At 37.2% G+C, this 17,359-nt stretch overlaps 1 long non-coding RNA gene across 1 annotated transcript in view; it reads left to right on the top strand.

Annotated features, from left to right (window-relative positions):
• The window catches only part of LOC105862740 (uncharacterized), an 87,916-nt gene extending 70,843 nt beyond the window's left edge, over positions 1–17,073 (top strand). Inside the window, exons 3-4 of the long non-coding RNA XR_012923687.1 lie at positions 14,310–14,570; positions 16,416–17,073. This is a non-coding gene — a long non-coding RNA (uncharacterized LOC105862740). The remainder of the gene's footprint in view (positions 1–14,309; positions 14,571–16,415) is intronic.
• Positions 17,074–17,359: the final 286 nt, after the last annotated feature.

Raw genomic sequence — 17,359 nt, forward strand, 5'->3', positions numbered from 1 at the left:
ACCAGGAACAATGAAGCCGATGAAACGGAGGTCAGAGCTGAAGGTTTCTGCTAGAAGCAAGCTATACACAGGTATTTTAATTTTTTTCATTCAGACAGAAACTCTGCTGTAGGACCCGGAGCACTGCAGGCAGACTGCTAGTAAGAAAAGCACTCAATTGTTCAATTTTTATCATTCCATATTATATTAAAAAAATTTTAGGCTCTTCAGGTCAAGGCGACTTTTAAAAGGTTAAAAGCTATTCAAAAGGGTTACCATATCCATAAAAGCAAATGAGATTAAGCCTAAAGACTGATGGAGGGAAAACAATAATTTAGATAAACTGCCACCGCCTCAAAATGTTTTGACTTTTACCAGGGAAAGGGAAATCAAAGATTCTTGGATTGGTTGTCATATCAAAGAAAGATTCATTAAACATGATGCAATTATTCTTGTGCTTTTTATTGTATGGTGTGTGTGGTTTTTTTTTAGACTAGGTTCCACCTTTCTTCAGTTACATTCTTTGTAATGGTTTGGGAGATGTAATTGCAGGGCTCCAACTTCCATCTGTCAACTATTGACCTTGCTGGTTGTGCATCTGTAACATCAGACACTGTTGTCATGGAAAGAATTATGATGTTTCAATCGAATGTATTGCAAAGTTAACAAATCCATAACATGATCTGGATCACATGGAAGGGTTTAGAAGACGTGCTTCAGAGAGCTCAGAGAAAACTGAATAGGATATCCCCATTAATGTTTCTTTCCACTACTTGCCATTAATTGGGAAAGATACTGTATTACAACAAAAGAGCTAAATTTGAACCTCAAACCTTCCTGAAGTGAGGACTCCAAATCAAAATGTGGGGTTCGGCAACTGAGACAAAAACTGTTACATGCTCCCAATATGAAGTTATGCATTCATAGCAATGATTGACTTGGTGGCAACTATGGGATGTCTGCCCTTCTTGGGTCTCTTTAATTTTTGCTCAAAGTACTTAAAAATATGTTTTAGTCTGGTTTATGTCCTCATTTCTGAAAACTGAATCTGCTAGAAGATGGACCTCTCAGGGCCGGTAGATCAGCGCAAGAGGGGATTGCAGCAATCAGGGCTAGTTGATAGGTACTCAAAGATCTAAGGCTAAAAAATAATAAATTTCTTGACAAAAAAGTGAGAAGTGAATTGATATAAAAATATAATTTGATCTGCTGTGAAAACTGGGTCTGGTTTGACAAAACTAAAATGGATAGAAATAATATTCTTGGCACCTAAATTTTATTTTCATTGTCCTGTGTCTGAACAAATAAATATTCCAAGTAACTGAAGGGCTAAAATTTTCATTTCGTGAGAAATATTCCCTAACAAAGAGTTTTTGTGCTATGTATCTTTCATTATTATTTTAAAAGGAGAATGGTTGTTATGAACATAATTGGGTTTCTTGGATCCCAAAATGGCAAAGCAAAGGTGATACATTTGAGCTGGCAAAAACACGTGCTTGGCCCTGCCTGAAGAAAATCTACTATATGAAACCAAAACTTTACAGACGAATAAATTAGGGGATGATTATTCATATTGTAAAAGAGTCTTTAAACAATTCCCCTAGGATTCTTTTCAAGGCCGAGCTCCACTAGTTCATGTAAGTGTTTGTATGCAGATCATTAACTATTTGACAGGCAAGCTGGAAATGCAGGTAGAGAGAAACACGGAGGTGGGAGGGGATGTGCAAGTAGTAGGAGAATCACTGACACCTGAGGACCACCAATCTCAAGGAAAGCATTGATAAAACAATAATGAAAATCAAAGCCAAACTGTCATATTCAGTTACAAGATATGCTTTCTACACAAGAGCTTTTGGAGGCAGACTACTTGGGTTCAAATGTTCGCTCTGCCACCGGTTGAGCTGTGTGATTTTGGAGAGGTGACACAACTTCTCTGAATATCACTCTTCTAGGGTTGTATAAGAGTTACGTGAGTTAATATATATAAAGCATTTGAACAGTGGCCTGACACAGAGTATATGCTGTATACATGTTTCTAAGATGACTCTGGAAAAGGCGTTACAAAACATCAGGTATTCTCCAAAGCAGAGATGATTAGCATGATCATGAGAACTGGAAATGATTTCACAAAAACAAACTACTCTTCTAGCTCCAAAATGAAAAAAACAAACTGAAAACATTGAGAAATGAATACTATTTTCTCTTTGGATTTTCCAAGGAAGTCAATCTGAAATTTAACCGTGTTTGAAATCATTGTTCTAACTTTAGTTTTGTAGGGGTTTGGAGAAATTCGTACATTTGGCAAGTACATAGAGGAGTCAGAAATGTCATATCTATTGATTTTTCTATGTTAAAAGGCTTTGATTCACCTATTACTACATTTTTCACTGAAAGTACAATAGTACACAGATGGAAATATAACTTTCTTATTTGTGGGAGAGAAATTGTCTTGCTTTGTTGACTTTGCTTGGTTCACACAAAAATGAGCTTGCCCTGTGTATTCTATGCAGTGCGTCTGCTTATGTAGAGTTTCCATCTTTGAATGGACACCATTCAAAGTTGTGCTTTCCAAAGGCACAACCAGTAGCAAGGTATCCAAATTTGTTCTCCTAGTCTGACTAAATGGTTGAGATAAACAGGTTGCCAAGCCAGAAACAACAAAAATGGGCATGAAAGTTGGGGTGTGTGTGCAGATAGTATGGCACTGTGAATCTGAGACTGAGGAAGATGCAGGAAGAACACAGGCTCATTGCAGTTGAGGTAGCCTGTGCTGAGACCCTGCAGTCTACACCATGGCAGTCCTGACATGGGACACGGGAAAGCCCGGACTGTTCTAAGGGCAAGGAATGATTCTTTTATTAAATTATAAAATGATCTCCTAATTATTTAATGTTTTCTCATTTTATGCCCCTGAAACTGCTCTTCTACTCAGAACAGGTTTCCCTGTCTGGCCAGCCCTCTGGTCATGTCATAAGATCCTCTCCTCTCTCACACTCTATCCCATATCTTGGTTGGATACAGGTTGAATAAAAATATGCTTTCTGCTCCTCACACTTAGTTTATGTGAGTGAACGCTGATGGAAATGGGTAAGTAAATAGTTTCTAAGTGCAGGGGATCAAATTACTTCCTTCACAACTTGAAGTTCTTGACAGCTTTGGAAATACTATGCTTTTTTCAAATGTTAAAGTGGGTTGATCTTTCCCTAGCCTCACAGCAGACTGCCAAATTGTCAGCTTTCAATATATTATGTTTTTGAAAAAAAAAATTTAAGTGATTTGATTCATTTTTGGGAGAAATTTCTCAAGTTCAGGAAACTTAAAATCACGAAAATATGTAAATGCTTTTATTTCTGACTTGAGTTATTTGGAATAAGGAACAAAACTTCTCTGAAGTGGGAGTTCCTTTAGTTGCCTTTGCTTAAACAATGATCTCTTGCTGGGTATTCCCTGTGTGTCCATTAACTTGTTATGGGGTAGTACCAAGAAATCAAATTTTGTTAAACTTGCTTATAACCCAGTTTCTCCCAAAGCAATTTGGTCTCCCAAGCTTATGTTCCCTGTTGTATTTTCTCACTATATACTTATTCCTCACTACACTTAATGCCGGTATAATTGAGCAATTTATTTGTGCAATTATTTGCTTACTGTCTGTCTTTATGGATAGACAGTAAGTTCTTTTACTATAAAAGCATGTTTTTTTGATTCATTATAGACTCGGAAGTTAGCACAGGATCACACACATAGTAGGTGGTCCAAAAACCTGTTGAATAAGCAAACAGATACTAGTAAATTTTCTGTGCTTATTCTGCTTCATTGTAATTGAATATGTATATCATAGAAGTCATATGAAATTCTTTTTTATTTAAAAAATGTTACTTTTAAACTTTACATACATATTGGTTAAAATATTCAAACTTGTATAGAAGGGAATTGAATGAAAAGTAAAATTTATCCTCACTGCCTCCTACTGATCTCCAAAGATTTCTAAAGGGAATGATTTTAACTGCTTCTGTTTTTGGTATTCTGACATTTACCATCCTATCTCTAAATAATATTGTATTCTTGATTTTCTTAAGACTTTAGAGAGTATATATTGATCTACGGGCGTTTCATAGATTTATACTTTTTCCCTCTTCTGTATACCCCTCTTTTAAGTTCTGATTTTTTGTTGGTTTGTTGATGTTTTAGTTATTCAATTGGTTCTCTTTATTACTTAGCATTATACTTACATTTTCCAATCCCCAGCTTTAGATTGGCTCTATTTTCCCTACACTAGATGAGATGAGAATATCAACTCACCTACACTTTCTTTCCCCTTTCCTTCCTCCTTGCTGACTTCTATCATCTGAATCATTACATTTTACTTTTAGAGTTTAACATAGTTTACATGTAAACGTGAGTATAATAATTTTCACATACACATTGATATTTTTACATTTGTACCATTTACATTTTGGTTTTGTAACCATAAATATGCATTGTCTATAGTTTGATTTAAAAAATATAAAAATCTGAAATAATATTTAAACATTATGATTATATGACTATCACTCTCTTTAGAACCAGATAGTATAATTAGACACATGGATAAAGCAGTATAATTTCATATTGCTTCAAATGCCAAAGTCAAACGGATACACACACACATTATCCATATATTACATATGTATAATACATTTGTGCGTGTTTATCAACAAATGCTCAAAATGCCGTGTTTCACTTTGCTTCACATTTACTACAAATTTCTTTTGCATCTGTTTTCTCATGCACATTACCATCCTCAACCCATGTCCAATTAATATAAATCAATTTTTTTCATAAAGTTCTATAGTTTCCTTCTACTGTACTCATTACTTTCTTGGTCTATTGCTCATTCTGAGATTTCTTTTGTAGTACTTTTAGGTCAGGTTATTCTGTTCTTGGATTCCTTTTCTTCCTCTTTCTTGGATTATTTTTCATACTACTATAGTATATCCACAAAATATTTGCTTTAGGAAAGATAGAAATAATCTTTTGAGTTCTTTCATGTCTAAAAATATCTTTATTTTTTGCTTAAATTTTGTCTACAATTGCACTTGATATAGAATTCAATGTTTAAAATTGCTTTATAGTCTTAGTATCTTGTGTTGTTGATAAGACATTGATGTTAATCTGATGCTCATTTCTTTTTGAGTAATCATTTTTTTCCTTTCTGAATGTTTTTGCAATTTTTTCTTCATGCTTGGTGTTCTGATATTTTGCAAAGATATATTTAGTGCATATGTTTTCTACTTGACATTTGGTGGGATTTGTTAATTGTTGAGCTGGTATTTTTTCTAGCTGAAGGAAATTTTATCTATTTTCTTTTGTTATTTCTTTGATTATTTCAACTCATTCATTATTTATAGTGACTCCTTCTAAAATACCTATACAGATAGGTATAGAAGCTTCTGGATCTATGCTCCATATCATTGCTTTTCAAATTTTAGTACATTAAAAAATAAAAACATTTTTTATTTCTAAGCACTCATGGCAGCCTCATTTTTATATTAAAAATGAGATATATTCTTGAATTTTTAGAATACTGGTTAGAAATTTTTAATGTTCTCTTTTATTCCTTGCATTATTACTGTTTGGGGGTCAGTTTTTCTGTTTATTCATTTTTGTCTTTATTTTTCTGCTATTTGATTTCCCTTAAATGTCTGGTAATCCTTGGCTGATCAATAATTTTTTTTTTTTTGCACAGAGGACTACATTTAATAGTATAACTAGATGGCATGGATAACCATCCATGTTACCCAAAAGGCCACTGTCCTGAATGGAAGGGCTGCCTTCAGGCCCTGTGTCAGAGTGAACCTTATTGACAAGTGACTTTTTTTTCTAGTATATGAATAGGCTGGAGGCACAACAGCTGCCAAATAAGTAAAATTCTCCATATATGGAGGAATAAGAGGGGTTTTAACTCACCCGGATTTCTGAGGATGGTCTTCCAGTCACAAGCCCTTATTATGCCCCTTGGTGATTTCTAACTATGTACTTGGAGACTGGGTAGGGATCTTTCAAGGAAAATGATTTCCACTTCCACTACATCTTTTTCCTATGTGTCTATTTTAGGTTGTGATTTACTCTGTTAGAGTTTATCTCACAATATAATTCAGTCTGCCTCTTGTCTTCTGGGACTTCCTCAAACTTTCTGATCTGCTAATGTCATCCTCCTTTCTCCTCCTCTTCCTTCTTTTTTGGGGGTTTGCGTCAAGCCCTGCCCAAAATTTATTTATTTTCATACATATATTGTCATTTCAATGGGAATTTTGAATGGAGTAAAGGCAAATGTAGGTCTTTCCATCATCTCAAACTAGGAAACTATATAGCTGTCTCAGAATCCCTCTAAATAGTTATCTGAACTTGGCTAAAACTCAGCTGGCTGTTCACAAATAGACAGACCTAACTGTAAATAGGTAAATTCCCATACAAGTTCCCCAGACCTTGGTAATTATTCTTCATGGATCAAGTAGGATTTAACAGTGTTAAAGGCTTTAGATGATTCTAAATTGTTCCCTGAGCCTCTTGGCAGTTTCATATGTGTATAGAAAAGAGCATGATCACAAAACAAAGTAGCTATAGAGATGTATATAACTGAAGACGGCTAAAATAAAATTTAAAGATAAAGTAGAATTTGAACTGGCTTAGAATTTACTTTGGGGTGTACATATTTTTATGTTAGTTGGGCTTGACCAACTCTACCTTGGCTTTGCCAAGAAAATAATTGATGTAATCACAGAGCCAAGAATGATAACATGTGAAGATCTGTGGAGGATTGGCAGGACCCCAGATCACTGGGAAGAAGCCAATGAAGTACCTATTTTTAAAAGGCAATAAACAGTTGTTTGAGAATGCATGACCTTTTATATAGAGAAAAAGTAGTGCATACTGATTATCTTAACCCAAATAAGTTTTAGATGGTCTTATACAGTAATGGTAGTAATGAGTAGACGAAAAATGTATTCATATATTATATCAACATAACATTAAGTATCCAAAATTGAATAAAAGTTTTTACCAGAAAAAATTGGATTTTTATTTATTTCATTTATTATTACCATTTTATTAGGATTTTCATCCATATCTTATTAAGCATCTAGATAATTCAAGATATCTGTATTTTGCTACATTTCTCCATTTTTGTCCAAATATATTTTGTCATTTAGATGCTTCCAATAACCACAAGTATGATATTAAATTTAAAATTTTAACAGTTATTGTTCAGATGCCAATTTCTTTCTTGATATGTATGTAGGATATATGTTAAAATTTGCATATATGACTGAAACCTGATAGTGGCCACCTTACTCTTGAATTTTAAATTAAATAAAAAATGATTTCAATAGACTAAGTTATTGTTCTAAAATCAAACCAAATAAAAGGAGACAAGTGCTGATATCAGGTATTTTAATTAAGAAGGGAAAAAGAATCCCCACAAATTTGAAGGGAGGGAGAACTATTAGGCAATGATTGGGTGAAAGAAAAGATCAAAAGTCCCTCAGAGACCACAAGCATTACTATCCATTGATTCTAAAATTTGATGAGAGCTTTCACACCTCTGACCTTTGTATATGTTTCCACTGCTAGGAACTACTTCTTTTCCTTCTTTATCTTGCAAATTATCCTTTCATCTTTCAAGTCTAAACTTTGTGAAGACTTTCTTGCCTCATATTTTGGGTTAATTTCTCCATCTTGTTCCCTTGTATTTTGTACATTCATTTGTTGAAAATACTGTTGTACATTTGTTGAGTGCCTATTACCTATCAAGCACTGCACTATGAAATAATAACTATATCACAGGGGCACAAACTCATTATGATTATCCTTATTTAACTAATTGAGGAAGCTCAAGTCCTGAGAAGGTACATGAATTGCCCAAGGTTACATAATTAGCAAGCAGCAAATACAGATTTAAACTATATAATTCTTTATTTACAGTTCTTTCTCTATCACTGGCCTTTAAACTCTTCAAAGGCAGAAAAAATATTTTATTCATCCCTTTATCCTAGCAGCTGCACAGTGCCTGGCACATGGTCAAAACATATTTGCTGAACAAATAAATTAATGAATAAACAATGTAGTGAACTTGCATTAAAGACAGGCTGTACTTAAAGTGTAAATAATTTACTTTTCTCATCTCTTGAAAGTCAGCATTCAGTAGATATTCATTAACATTCCCACCTCCATTCTTTACTCAGACTTTGGTTTAGGTTCAAGCATTATAATGAGTGGTGATGATAATAAGGACAGTAAAAACAGTTAAAGGAACTAAGTGTGCTTAAGGTAGAAGCAACATGCTGATGGTTTGGTTTAGCCTCATATAATGTTACAAAATAATCAGTTCACTTCTAATTAGATATTTATTTATATTTAATGTGTATAAGGCACTTTATCAGTCATTATGGGAGTAATAACGTATAAAGGCATAGTCTTTGACTTCAAGTTTCTGACTTCAGCATAAGAAAGAATTTAAGAGATACATGTTCATAATAACAACACAGGGTAATATGTGTCATGCCTACTAGAGTCATAAAATAATGTGACAAATAATGAGGGAAGATTCTATAAAGGATTGAGATGTTTGCTAGACCTTCGACAAGGCCTGTTCTGTTAGGTGATAGGTTCTTACAGTTTGTTGAATGTTGAGTGTCATTTTAAAAGTCAAAGTTTAGGAGATATTATGGTTTGAATGTGACCTCCAAATTTCATGTGTTAGAAACTTAAAAAAATTGCCAAATTCATGCATTGATGGCATTTGGAGGTAGGGCCTTAGTTAGGACTGGATAATATCATTAGGGTGGAGTCTCCTTGATGGGACTGGTGACTTTATAAGAAGAGGAAGAGTGCTTGAGCTGGCATAGCCTTACTCTCCTGCCCAGTGATGCCCTCCGCCATGTTATGATGTAGCAGAAGGCTCTCAGAAGATGCCAGTGCTTGATTTTGGATTTCCAAGCCTCCAGAACTGTGAGCTAAATAAATCCCCATTCTTTATAAAGTATTAATACCTACTTATAGCAACAGAAAATGGACTAAGACAGAAAGTTGGTACTAAGAAGTGGGACTACCTGAAAATGAATACCTGAAAATGTGGGAGCAGCTTTAGACCTGAATAATGGGTAGAGGCTGGAATATTTTTGAATTGAATTCTAGAAAAAAACCTGTATTGTCATAAATGGAGACTTAAGGGTGATTCTGGCAAGGGCTTAGAAGAAGAAGTAATGGGGGAAAGTCTGGAGCTTCTCAGAGATTACCTAAGTGGTTGTGACAGTAAGGGTAATTATGATGAGGTCTCAAGGTATTGGAAACTAGAGTAAAGACCTTGTTATAAAATTGCAAAGAATATGGCTGCATTGTGTCTATGTTATAGAATTTTATGGAATGCAGAACTTAAGAACTATGAACTAAGATATCTGTTGGAAAAAATACCTAAGCAGCAAAACATTCAGGCTGCTTTATGGCTACTTTTAACTGCTTACAGTGAAATAAGTGAGCAAAGGGATTGCTTAAAGACAAAATTTATAATTAAAAAAGATTTGGAAAATTATCGGCTTGGCTGTGTGGTAGAGAATGAAAAGGCTTTTTCAGAAGAGGAAACCAAGGGTGTGGTCCAGTGACTGTTTGCTAAGGAGATTAATATGGATAGAAGGGACTATTCAGACAATGAGAGAAAAACCCCACACACATTTCAGAGATCTCTGAGGCTGCCTTTCCCATCACAAGCCCACAGCTCTAGTAGGGCAGAGGTTTCTAAAGGTTTCAGGGGACAGGCTGCTGCCCAGGGCCATGTTGGGTCTCTGCTTACCACATTCTGACACTTCTCACTTTGGTGGCACTTCTCAGCTGTGCAAGCTGTGGCTCAAGTGGCCCCCTCTTGTGGCTTAACCTAATGCTCCAGAAGATACAAGCAATAAACCTTGGTGGCATCCATGTGGTGCTAATTCTGCAGGCTCACAGAGAGCAAGAGCTATGGAGGCATGGCAGCCTTCCCCAGATTTCAAAGGATGTATCAGACAGCCTGGGGGCCCAGGCAGATTTGTCACAGGGGAGGAGCCACTGCACAGAACCCTGATTAGAAAAATGCCAACTGAAAATATGGGGTTGGAACTGCCCCAGAAAGTTTCCACCAGAGGACTGCCTAGTGGAGCCATGGGAGTGGGACTGCCACTGAGGCCCTAGAACCATAGAGCTACCTGCAACATGAGCCTAGGAGAGCTGAAGGATGGTCTGAGCCCAGTAAAGCCATAGAGGTGGGGTTGCCTGAGGCCTTGGGGGCCCCAGCCCCACACAAGTGTGTCTAGGAGGTGAGAAATTATTCTAGAGTCTTAAGATTTAATGTCTGCTCTGTTGAGTTTTGGACTTGCTTGGGGCCTGTTATTACTTGCATCTTGCCTATTTTTCCCTATTGGAATGGAAAGGTTTGTCTTATGCCTGTCCCATCATTATATCTTGGGAGTAGATAACTGATTTGATTTCACAGGCTCACAGCTGTAAGAAATTTGCCCAGAATGAATCATGCCTTCAATCTCACCCATATCTGATTTAGATGAGACTCTGAACTTTTGAGTTGGTGCTGGAATGAGTTAAGGCTTTAGGGCTATTGGGATGGAATAAATGTACTTTGCATGTGAGAAGGGCATGAATTTTGGGGGCCACAGGTAGAATGCTATGGTTTGAATATGTCCCCAAATATTATGTGTTGGAAACTTAATCACCAAATTCATATGTTGATGGCATTTGGAGGTGGAACCTTTGGGAGAGAAATAGGATTAGATAATGTCATTGGAGGGGGGCCCCATGATAGGACCAGTGGTTTTATGGAAAGAGGAAGAGAGACCTGAGCTGGAAGGCTGTTGCTCTCTTTCCACATGATGCCTCCACAATATTGCAGTAAGAAGGAACTTACCAGATGAGGGTCCCTCATCTGAGACTTCCCAAACTCCAGACAATAAGAAATAAATTTCTTTTCTTTGTAAATTACCTAGTCTCAGGTACTCTGTTATAGCAACAGAAAATGAACTAAGGGCGAAAGTCTATTCACTTTTTCATATATTCATTTACTTAACACATATTTGGATGTATTAATACATTATTATTAATTGTTGATGTACTAAGGATACATTAGATACTGGACACTCTTCTAGGTACCGAGATATTGGCCATTATCATAGGTGTGAACGTTTCTTCAAATACATTTACATTGTGTTTTATTCTTAAGGAAGAATCAAATCTCAGGGTTGGAAAATAAATTTGTAGGCTGTAAGATCCACCTGGTCTTCAGTTCTAACTTCTGCAATAGTAGTAACTATCAGAGGATTAATATAAATACTAGATTTTATGCATGTATTTTTCACTTTATTTTCAGAACATTTACTGAAACAGCAATAAGAGAAAAACACAAGTATGACTCAGGCTCTCTCTTTCACATGGTTCCATCTCCATGGCAAACTACCATAAGTGAGGACTTAAAGCTGTACTAAATGATCATCTGTACATTAAGAAATAAACTGACAATTAGTCCAGAGAAATTTTTCTTATTGATGTTAGAGCCAAGCTACTAGTTACATTTACTTAACCATTCTCTGCTAATAGAGCCTATAATCCCCGATGTTGAGCTGGAAAACAAACACTGAAGTAATTTATTTTTACCATCAACATTTGTAAAAGGAAAAAAAGGGAGAGAGACTTGGATGCTTCAAAATAAGACTTATCTAACAAAAATCATTTTATAGAAATAAATGTTTGCTTCTAGATTGAAAACCTGCCACAATTCATGTTGGCCTAATATGTCTTCAAAGTGACGAAATACTTGACAATTGGCAAGTGATTAACAAGTAGAAAAAAAGCACACTGAAACACCCATCTGTGTGTGTGGGGGGGGACAAGGGGAGGGCTGGATGGAGGAAGACCCAGGTGGAAATGTTTGTTTGTTTTGCTTTTCAGAATAATTGTATTAGTTATTCTGTGGGCTATTGTTGAGGAAAAGCGCTGAAAGGCAGGGTCCAATTGGCTTCATTTCTCTTTTACTTTGTCAGAGACCTACACAATGTATCTTCCAGTCACTCTCTTAATTCTGTGGCCATTTCTTCTCTCCTTGCACCAAAGACCTGGTCTGAGTGCCGCCCTGGCCCGGTCCTGCCCTTCCCACCAGCACATCCAGGAGGCTATTCCTTTTTCCTACTCCAATATCCAGAAGAGAGAAGCTCATTGCTTATGCTGCAATTTTGATAACCTAACTGGCAGAACAGTTATTCAAATTTTAAGCTTCTGAATGCAGCAAGATCAACCTGGCCTATCCACATAAATAATTTTGACACGATAAGTATGCGAGAGCGATGATAACTGATAAGTGAAGCAATTACCTTGCTTTTTTGGATTATATTAAATGAAGATCCTGATAGATTAATGAAAAGAGACAAAGCAGACAAAAAGTCGGCTGCGGAGCTTTTGGGCACCGTGTTATCTCTATTATACCATATTGAAATAGAGAAGCTATCACCAATCATGCATTTCTATGTAACTTCTGGCTTCTAACAGTGAACAATGAATAAATTGTCACAAGACAGTAACTGATAAATTGGGATTGGCAGTGCTTTTTAAAAAGCGTAAATAAACTTACTAGTCACCTTTTCCATTTTCAAAGCAATTTTTGAGGGGCTGTGGGACTGGGGGCGGGAATCAATAGTTGTAATAATAACTTATGCCTACCCCTACCTCAGCCTCTTCCTTGCTACTGTTCTTTGTTTAGTAACCAATTTTAAGGAACCAAGACTGTTCCAGCATTATTATCATATGTCACCAATCTGTGGCTCTCTTGATTTGGTACATGGCTTGAATGTCTGGAATTCAAGTTAGAATAAAGCATTTGTTTTGGGGAAAGCAAGTCTTACAGACAAGGGTAGGTATAAAATATGGACATTTAGATCCATGAACCCTGGGTCCCAGCAGAAAGAAAGTTCTTCAACAACCCATAAATGCTTTCATGATGGCCCAGTCCTCTATTTGTACATTGTTTGGAAACAATATTCTCCTTGTTGGAGGAGGTAGCAATAGGCACCTCCTCCATCATGAACCTCTTAAATTATAGAGACCCTTAGGTATGAGTAAATGAGGTTTTCTAATTCAAATTATTTCAACTCAATATCCCGGCCAATTCTACTCACCGAGCAGGTTTGCAGGTTCAATAGTGACTTGTTTATTTATTTATGTTTCTTTTTCAGATGGTTTGTGGTATGAGAGGGTAGGGTTTAGGAATGAATAAGATTCAGTTCTTTTCACAATTGCGGCATGGACTGCCTAAGCTAGTCATAGTAACACACTGCCCACCACGGTGCACAGGAGGGACTTGAATGTGGAGGTGAGGGCAAAGTCAAAGTCTCAGTGCTGTCACTTACCTGTAGGAAGTTAGTTTTACTCTCAATATCTCATCTGTGTAATAGGAGTAACACAGCTTGAAGGAATGCATGTCAGTGAAAGTGCTTGGTAAACAATCAGGCACAGTGCAAATGCTAGTGAGTATTGATCTGACTGGTGAATACTGTCTTAGCTGGTTTTGTGTTACTAAAACAGAATACCTGAGCCTGATAATTTATAAAGAGAGGAGATTTATTTAGAACACAGTTCTGCAGGCTGGGAAGTGTGAGGAGCATGGTGCTGGCATCTGCTTGGTTTCTGTTGAGCGCTGCCTGCTAGGTCAAAGCATGGCAGGGGTCAAAGGGGGAGTGTATGTGGACAAAGAGAGAAAACCGAAGGGGCCTCCTGGCTTTCTAACAACCCAGTCTCAGGGGAACTAAACTATTGCCACAGGCGCTGATCCAGTCTCACCAGGGTGAGAACTTGCTCACTACCTGGAGTAGGGCACCAAGCCATTTATGAAGAATCTTCCCCTATGACACAAATGCCTCCCACTAGGCCCCACCTCTCAACATCCACACACTGGGGATCACATTCAACGTAAGTTTCAGTGGGGACAAACAAACCATATCCAAGGTTCAGAGGAAACACCTGGCCCAAAGTTGCCATTGGCTTTCTCGAGAACGTTGGAGCTTCAGGCCAGTCGGTTGTAATAGCAGGGTGGGCTGACTTTGTTCCGTGAAACAAAGAGTGTAGGAATAAGCACCATTAGTCTTCTGCTCCTACAAGTAAGATCATTAATCTCCTCTCTCATTAAAAACGAAAAAGCAAACCATTCACATGGCCACTTTTCAAAATGGAAAGGCCAATAAAGAAGTTATTAAAAGCAAATCATATTTGATTAAATTATTATCATTATGGTGTTTAAAATAACATTTGTTCTGTTTATCAATCTCCAGTCTTACTGCATCAGTAAAGAATTTGCCTTTAAAGACTAGAAAAACAACAACATGGAAATGAAGCCCAGTGCCCGCACCAAACAAAGACTGGATCCTTGATTGTTTTTCATGAATTCTTGCCTGCAATGCTAGAGCTCAAACCTCCAGATCTCCCTCCAGTCATACAAGCTAACGACAGCTGGGCTGAGAGAATCAAAGGATGTGGGGGAGAGACCGAAGGAGGAGAAAAGAAAATGTTGATATTGTTAACCCCAACGCAAGGTCTGGTTTTACATTTGCTTGGAAGTTGTTTCACTTTAAAGATGCATTTAGCAAACTGACTTCATATAACTATTTGTTACCCATCCTGGTCTTCTTAAATGTATTAGTTCTTCCCTACAATAAAAAAGATTAGCTGTTGGTGTTAGTTGAAATAACAGCAAAGAATATTTGTCAATTTTTTTTGTGACCACCATCAGCCTTATCCCCACATTTGAAAAATCAGCAATCTTAAACTACAGCTTGACCATGATTGGTCATAACCAGAAAGGTAAGTATTCATCAGAGGTGCACAGATCTGTGCCTCAGTGGCACAGTGCCCACTGTGATGCTTGGTCAAGAGCAGAAGCCAGAGTTCCCAAAGAACTCCCCCTATTCACATGATCCTAGCTACCAGAGTACCCCACACCTCCTCCAGACCTTTCTGATACCCAATAACAAGAGGTTAATGACAAGCACATCTGGGGTCTCCCTGTGTCCATCCTGATTGGTTGTTACCTTTTTCTTACTTATTATTAATTATTTGAATATCATAGATATCTATTTAGTATTACAAAGTCAAGTAGAAGGAGCAGAGAGCTATATATTTCAGCCCATAGAAATGAATTTTTGTCTATAGCCTTTATAAGAAGTCAAGATAAGCCTGATAGAATTCAAGCAAGCAAAGTTAAGGACATTTAATACTTCTAATCTGTGTATTTCATGGGACATTCTGGGTGTATTTGATAAGGATTCATAAACCTACCATTTTGGATGGGTATAACACATAGGGAGAAGACCCTAATCATAGAGTTTTGGCACCTGCTGGCCAAAGATCCTTCAACCAGCCAAACACCCTGCAAATGTTTCATGGCATTATACCATTAACAATTAACTTTTAAAAATATGGGGTAGATCTAAAAGAATGAAGGTTGGCCCTGACCACATCATTTAGAAAAGCACTGACATATTTACAAGACTTGCAAATACTATGCTGAGCCTATATATGTCCCAGGACATAAATAGGGTTTCCATAAAACCCAGACAATATTCAAAGACAGTCTCAGATCCCAACCAGTAACATTACTTTTGCATTATATCCTTTTCAAGCACTTAACTTTGAAAGTGGAATAAAAACAAGATCTTCTAATGAGATACCTAGGGATCTGGCCACTATTGAATGAGTGTCTCTTGAAGTTTGAGCTTGTGCTCCTGGAAAGCCCAGTAGATGGTGTTGGCTCATGTCCTCACTGTGATCATAAACTTGATTTTGTCACGTGGAAGGTGGTAGCTGGGCTGATGTTTGCGTGAGTAAGACACAGGGAGTTAGAAGAGGTAAGGATATTCTTTCCCACTAGGGAGAATGTAAATATAGGTATGTTCTCCCCCTCTCAAGCGTCCATATTCCTCATCCCTAGTGTCTAGCACATAGTGGGCATTTAGCAAATATTTGTTGAAAACATAAATGTTCTTGGAGATTAAATATTAAGTCCTCTTTTACACACTTCATGCTAATTCTCCTCCTTAGAATGATCTTCTCTGTATCCCTTTTATGCCACCTCCTTCTCATTCTGCGTTTATTCATCAAATATTTATTGAATGCTTACTGTAAGCCAAGGACTGTGTGAGGCACTGGAATAGAGCCCTGGACAAGACCTGGTTCAAATGTCACCACCTCTGGGAAGCTTTTCTGCAGCCTCTTGGGCAGGAGATGCCCCACATCTAGGTCCTGTACTATCTCCTCTATTATAATATTTAGTACGTTGTATTTTAATTAACTGTGTTTCATTTTTCCCCTACTCTAAACTGTGATTTTTTTGAAGGTGATGATTAGGTCTTTATGTTTCTATTTACTTTTATTTTTTGTAGGGACAGAGTCTCACTGTGTTGCCCAAGCTGGTCTTGAACTCCTAGCCTCAAGCAATCCTCCTGTCCTGCCCAGCCTCTCAAAGTGCTGGGATTATAGGCATGAGCCACCATACCCCGCCAATGATTGAGTCTTGATTATCACCATAACCTCACAGCTGAAGACAAGTCTACATGTAACAGCCCATAAAAACCCTACTTGTGACAATAGATTGATTGCAAAAATGACCACGATTCTCCATTCCTCCCTGCAGCCTTTGCCATATAACCTCGTAGCTCCTTCTGACAAGAGGAATCTGGACTGGCCTTGTGACTTTTCCTTGCCCATAGAACATGGCAAGAGTGACAGTGTGCCAGTCCTGAGCCTATAGCTCAAGAATGAGCAAGTCTGATCTAGCCTGGTGGATGATGAGACATCCATGGCTTGGTCACCTCTGTCTCCCCACTTAACAGCCAGCCAAATGTTACATATGTGAATAAGGCTAATCTAAGCCAGTAACCTTCAGCCAACTCACCAGCTGGATGCAAACAGCTGAGATATGCTGAGCATGCCCAGATTAGCTAACTATCTGGCTGATCCACATACTAGTGAAAAATAATAAATACTTATTGTTTGAAGCCAGTGAGTTTGGGTGTGATTTGTTATGCAGCAATAGCTAACTAATACAGGAATATTTTAATCCTTTAATCTTTTTTTCCTCCTTCTGCCCAAACAAACAAACAAACAAACAAACAAAAAGTTGCATGTATTCTTGACTAGACAGCTTAGCATTTTGTTTGGGGAAAATGAGTTAAGTCTTTGTCTTTCTTAAGTTAGCCATTGCCAATCTTGGCCCTGGTAAAGATCATGAACTCACTGAATGTTAGAGTTGGAAATAACATCTTGGTCATCTTACCAATAGACTCCAATTTCTTGAAAAAGAAACTGAGTCAGGAGAATGGCAGTT

This window comes from Microcebus murinus, chromosome 2, assembly GCF_040939455.1.
Source record: "Microcebus murinus isolate Inina chromosome 2, M.murinus_Inina_mat1.0, whole genome shotgun sequence".
NCBI classification, from domain to species: Eukaryota; Metazoa; Chordata; class Mammalia; order Primates; family Cheirogaleidae; genus Microcebus; species Microcebus murinus.